This window comes from Neopsephotus bourkii, unplaced genomic scaffold, assembly GCF_033783945.1.
Source record: "Neopsephotus bourkii isolate Nb327-2 ecotype Australia unplaced genomic scaffold, CSIRO-AGI_Nbou_v1 NB_565, whole genome shotgun sequence".
In the NCBI taxonomy this organism is placed as follows: Eukaryota; Metazoa; Chordata; class Aves; order Psittaciformes; family Psittacidae; genus Neopsephotus; species Neopsephotus bourkii.
In genome coordinates this window covers 323,903-330,213 of record NW_026901066.1, presented here as the reverse complement: position 1 = coordinate 330,213, position 6,311 = coordinate 323,903, and the positions used below count along the sequence as shown (strand labels likewise).

Sequence of the window (6,311 nt, the reverse complement as noted above, 5' to 3'; positions counted from 1 at the left end):
CTTCGCTGCCCCACTGCTGCACGGGAGGTGTAAACTGTTCAGCTGAATGCAAATTAATTTCAAGACTTAGATTTCTGACAAATTCCCAACATGGCCTTTGGTAGGATAAAAGTTTGGCCTCTTCTCCAGCAGGTAAGAAATACTGTTTTGCTTGCCGTAAACTTGACAACATATCAGTCAGCTACTCAGTGTAGAGATCTTCCCAAACAGACCTCACTGTAAACTATTTTTATACCAAGATATCCTGTAGCAGTCATTATAAAAATAAATGAACTAGTGACATTAAGCTGAAAGGTAAGCAAAGGTGCTGAGTGTTAGACATATTAAGGGGAGTGGGGGGAGAAATCTGTTAATCGTTTTATTAATGTTTTCTTTTCTGCAGAAATCCTTGCAAATGCTTGTAATTCTTTGCAGCTGACAGGCTGCTGATTTTGCAGAAAGAAGAGCTTTTGAGTCCCCTAACTCCAAGTCACAGTTGTTCCTTGTTTTGACTGTTGGAGAATTACTTCAATAACCTCCCAAATAGTAAGTGCCTATGCTCTCACAATTTAAGCGTAAGGTTTGAATCTGAGAAAAATTATAGTCAAACAAATACTACATTGAAATACAAGCTTAATGAGTTACACTGAAGCTGTGTAAGGGATTGCCAAAGTCATTTTGCTGCCTTATGGACTTTTACAATGCTGTTACTTCATTTGTTGCAACAGATTTAGTCCCTGTTTGAAGGATTACTCTCTTTCACACACACGAAGTGCCACTCAGGCACTCCCAGGCTTGTGGGAAATGGAAGCCAGAGGTAAGGATTTGGGTCTGTGACCTCCTCTAGCCTTTCACCACACCCACAGGGTGCACATGAGGCCCAGTCCCCAGCTGTCCACTTGGTCTAGCACTAGTGCTGTCTTGAGGGTTGGCATAGTGGCACCTTTTCGAAACTCCAAGGGGAACCTCCCACTTTGAAGCATGCCTCAAATGCATGTCTCCAAGCAGTGTGGATATTCCCCACTTTGGGTATGCACCTACCAGCCACAGGCTTCCGGTGCCCAAGTCCACCAACATGTTGGGCCACCAAGACATGTTACAGAACAGAACTCAGCTAAGCCAGGCTATTCCCTTGCCTTCACCCACTGTTCAAAATACGTGGGGCACCAGGTTATCCCATCCAACCCCGCTGCCCACACTAAAATATGACACCTGCCAAGAGGAAGGCAAGCTCTTTTCAGGGAAGAGATGTGTTTCAGACCACAAATGGAAACATGAGCACATTCTCTCTTCAGTAATGAAGAGACCACCAGTCCTACCAAATCCCTGATGTTTTTTTGGCTTTCTAAAGAGTGTGTTGAAGCACCTGATGCTGTAGTCAGCCATGAAGGGCAGGCTTGACAGCTGACTTAGGTCTGATTAGCAGTTGTCTTCATATGGTCTGCAAGTAAGAAGAGCCGTTCACCATTTTGCATGGTCATACAGCTCTCCATCACTGAGTCTTCTTCCTTTGCTCTGCTGCTTTTATTTTCTTCCTTTCTTTCACTTTCCAAGTTAGTGAAAGGTGTATTGACATCTCAAAAGCAAGAGAATTTATCTTTTTTTTTCCTTTCCTTCTTCAGAAGAAGAAATTGCATCTAGTATTCTCACAGTAAAATGAATTTGGTAAATTTAGGTTGTATGTTTAAACACTTTGGGTCTTGTTCTCATTTTGTTTACATTTATATCTTACTAAATACATCTCCAAGTCTTGGCATGAGTGACTTTGCTTAAGTGGTAGACAGGCTGAGGTTCCTGTATGAAAGCACCTATGACATTTTTCACTGTAACATTTTGTGCTGACAGAATCATTCTGGCAGCTTTATTCCTGTGAACCAACTCTTTCCAGAGGCAATGAAAGAACAGACTCCAGGGTTTCAGGTTACAGAAGTTGGGAATAGCTGTATCATACAGACTTCATACACTTTCTAGGTTGCCTGAAAAGCAGTAGCCCTTAACGTACTGTGCTTGAATGAAAAAAGCTGACATAAACCTAAGCCTTCCTGGTGATAAAACAAACAAACAAAAATTCTCAGCATTAAAAAAGTAATGTCAAATCTTGTTTATTGTGCAATGTGCGTGTGCTTTTCATGTTTATTTGGTGACAATGTTAAATTCGGACAGTCAATTGTGTTAAGAAAACTTTTAAAAGGCAAGGTACCACTCTAAGGTCAAGTAGTTAGAAAAATGAGAAATCTTGTTTTATTTCATCCTCTGATTTCTATGAACCATATATAATAGTCAACCTTTTAACTGTACTCTGGTCTCACCTGCATTTTTCTTGTCTCTGTCCTCATTCTTTTTATCTGAATATTATATTAGTCTGTGAATCATCTGTGGATAGGCTCTGTGATCAGAGACTGTGGTCTGGACACAATGCAATGAAATAAATTGAAATAGACTTGCATCATCTTTTTTTTGTTTTCTTAACTGTTCTAATGTAGATTTTTTTTTTATTTGTTCTGAATTGAGCACCATTATGTGTTATTCAGTCTCAGATAAAATACACATTATACCAGGAAAAAAAAAAAAAGGTATTTTCCAAAAATCCTTCTTTTGATACTTAAAGTATAATTACCTGGTCAATCTTAAATCCTACATTCACCATAATGTCTTCTACAGTCCTAAATTTCAGAGAAATTACTGGGTTAATTCAGGTGACTGCCTTTATAAATTAAATCTGAGAGTAGTGAGAGTAGTGAAGGAGTAAACAGGAATAATGTACAGAGCAGACAGTTACAGCAACATAAAGGAATTATGGAAGGTCTGCCAGAAATACCAATCTCTTGTAGAGACAGGAAGAATTTCCGTGGGGTATGTATCCTCACATGGAGAAGAATGGAATAAAGAATTCTTATTTCCAGCAAAGAAGAGTGGAAGACAGAATAGTTAAAAAAAAAAACATTATCAACAAACCAATCAAAAAAAAACCCCATTTAATTTTAACCCAGGATTGAACAAAGAGATAGTCAAAGTTGCCAACAGCCCTGAGGTAGTGACTTCATGGTTTTAAGACCATGCCATCATATCAATCCTACACCTGTTTTAACCCCCAACTCCCTTGTTATCCCCACACAATTTCCCTGTGCTCTGTGGAATTCATGTTTGTTTTTATGGCTAATGGGCATGGGTAAAAGCCAGCCTCTGCTTCAGTTTATGTTGGCATCTCTCCACTTCACAATGAGAATGCAAACTCACAAATAATCCTCCTATGACCTTTCTGTAGTCCAATGGGCTTTTATGGTTGAGATCTTTTGCAACTGCCACTCTGCACTGAGAGGGATTTAGAAATTTTAGCTGCTTCTGTTAACTGAGGACAAAGGAATGAATGTGGGATTTCCCTGTGGAAGTCATCATACTCAGCGTGGTTAACATTACATGAAACCAAAACAAAAATGTGGATGTTGAGTGGTATAAAAGACATGAGCTGGGAGATGAGGCTAGTTTAGAAGATCTCATTCCCCTTAGCAGCAGATTGGGTTCAGTTTCTGCTTAGTTAAAGAGATCCACTCTAAACAAGGCACTAGTGATATTCAGAAACCAAACACTGCCAAAATGAGTTTAAAATGTTCTCAACATACAGTTAGAACATTCTTAAAATTAAATTCAATACATTACCTCACTAGTTACAAGATATTTTGGGGCTAAACATTGTACTTAGTTATACTGAGCTCAAAGTGAGATATGTACTTTGTGGTCCTTCTAGAACTTAAGCAGTATGTAATGATGGATGGAAATGACATTCTTCAGAGAAGGCTCTCCCTTTCTGATAATCACTGAAAAACTTTATTACTTTTTTTCCTCAATTATAGACTGAAATTCAGATTTAGGAAGCGATCCACTGTGTCAGCACAATTTTTATTTTTTTTTTTCAGTGTAACCCAGTATCACAGTATCACAGAGAAAAGCTTCAGAGGGGAAATGTTGACTATTCCTTTAAATCTGAAGAAATATAAGAAACAGATGAGAGAAACAGAAAAAGAGATAATACCTGTTGAAATTGAATGAGATAGAAATGCCATCAACATTTCAATGTATTGACAATGGTTTTGCTTGTAAACTGAACCTGAATGTAGGATGCGATCACATCTGGTTTTGATAGTGAGCTTTAAATGAGCCAGATAGCAAGACTACGAGTGGCACTCCATTGTGTTTCACCTGCCATTTGTATACACAGGTTCCTTATAGCTTCACCACCAATTAGCTGCAGACTTATGCAAAATTCTTTACTCATGTATTCTGTCTTCTCCTTTCTAGACTAAAGATATTTGCTGTATTTTCCCTAATATTGTTTCACTCTAGGTATATTATTATCTCTTTTCTGCTGTTTCTAATTCTATTCAATTGGTCTACTTTGTTTTTATAGCAGGGTAGCCAAAACTGGACTCCAGCTGAGGCCTTATGTGTACAGAATAAAGAATAATTACCTCCTGTGTGTTACTTGCCACAGCCTGTTACTTATTAATAGTATCACATTTTTCACCTGGAGTTAGTTTGTGGTCCACTTTAACCTCCCTTTCTCGATCTTTTTTTTTTTTCTAGCATTTTCCCAGCTAGTTATTCCTGATTTTCTGTTTGTGTGTTCAATTTCCTCTCCCAGCTGTTGCCTTTTCTTTTTTTTTCCATTTCATCATGTTGCTTTTGGACCATTTCTCTAATTTGTTAGGACTGGTTTGAACTGCTACGTCAGCCTCAAATGTGCTTTCAGCTCTGTGTGACTTACAAATGGCACAGGTAGTCTCTGTACTGCAATTCGTGTATTTAATGAAAGTAACGAATAGAAGAGGATGCCACAGAAATGTGTTGTCAACTTGTGAGAGAAACATTGACAACTTCTCTTTGAGTATGTTTTTTTCAATTAGTTATGTGTTTATCATAGGGTCATTTGTTCAAGATAATATTTCTTTCTTTGGCTTAGGAGAATGTCATGCAAGGCAATATCAAAAAATCTTACTAAACTCAGTTGGTATATGTTACTGCTTTCACTTTATCTAGCAGATTTTTCCAGAGGGAAATGAGGTAAAATAGAGTTTTTTACTCTCTTTAATCTCCATTTGTTTCTTTATTTGCCCATTTGTGCCATCTCTCTGGGTTTTTTCCTCCTTTTAAACCTCATAATTGTTGTACTGGCTCAAACAGAAGTGGTACTAAATTCAGTGAAGGAGAAAATGTGCATCATTACACAATGTAACACTTCAAGAATGGACAAGGTGAGATTAATTCATCTGATTTGTTGAAAAATAACATTTAATACAGATACGAAGTCTACCCCCTTTAATCATAATAATTGCTACTTCAAATACTCTGACTTCAGGGAGATGGGTATTTTGGCATATTTTGCAAAAGTCTTGGTTAATGTGTAATGCAAAGAATCCTGAGTAACTAACTTCTGCATTTGCTCAGAGAATTGTGGCTGTGCAAGTGTTTAAAGGAAAAGCAGACTAAGAAAAAAGAAACAGCATAGAACAAACATTTCTTGATATTTAGGAATACTTGCTTTTGATTTTTGCATTATTGCATGTCATATTTACATTTCATTCAGTGTTATCATGTATTATCAATTTACCTATTACATGAAAGTTGTCTCATTCCCATGTTGTTCTCCGTGTCCAAGACCAAAAGGCAAGGTGACATTCAGTGAGGTGAAGAGTGTCAAATGTCCATCTGATGCAGAAGAAACGCTCTCTCTGGAATGCCAGATCATTCTGTGGAAGCTGCTGCCAGAGAAGATCACAGTGACCAAACCTTTGCAGGTGATCTGACACACAGATGAGTAACTAGGAGACAAACTTACAGCAAATGATAATAGCAGTTTTGAAAAAACTAATTTAATGTTTTAAGATTTTGAAAAAGGTCTAGTTTGAGTACTTATGAAAGGGAAGACTAATGCTGACTAAGAAGTTTTCAAACTGCAGCTCTGGTTTAGAGGGACTTTGCATCTGAGCTGGTATGACAATTCTGCTTCAAAGTACCCATGTTGAGCACTACGAAGAAAATTATTAACAAGCCCATAAATGTTTTACTTTGCCTCCAGTGTGAAAAAAAATAGTAGCATACAATCAAAATGGTTTGGATGATGTAGGATAAGCCAGTCACCTGGGCCTCAGCCTCTGGATCCTGATTTTGTTATTTCATTGCAAATAGCAGTGGTAACTACTGGCTCTGTGCTGGATGGCGATGAGTGCAGGTGCAGCTCTAGCACCTCTGCCTAGCTGAATAAGGCAGCATCTACACAGGCTATTGGAGCAGCTGCATATGATTCCTGAACAGGAATCCTACTCCCTGTTGTCTTG

The 6,311-nt window shown here is 38.1% G+C and overlaps 1 long non-coding RNA gene across 1 annotated transcript; it reads left to right on the top strand.

Annotated features, from left to right (window-relative positions):
• Positions 1 to 3,269: 3,269 nt before the first annotated feature.
• Positions 3,270 to 5,891, top strand: LOC133211077 (uncharacterized). Its single transcript, XR_009725101.1, has 3 exons — positions 3,270 to 3,348; positions 5,158 to 5,228; positions 5,633 to 5,891. It is a non-coding gene; the product is annotated as an uncharacterized LOC133211077 (long non-coding RNA).
• The last annotated feature ends 420 nt before the right edge of the window (positions 5,892 to 6,311 follow it).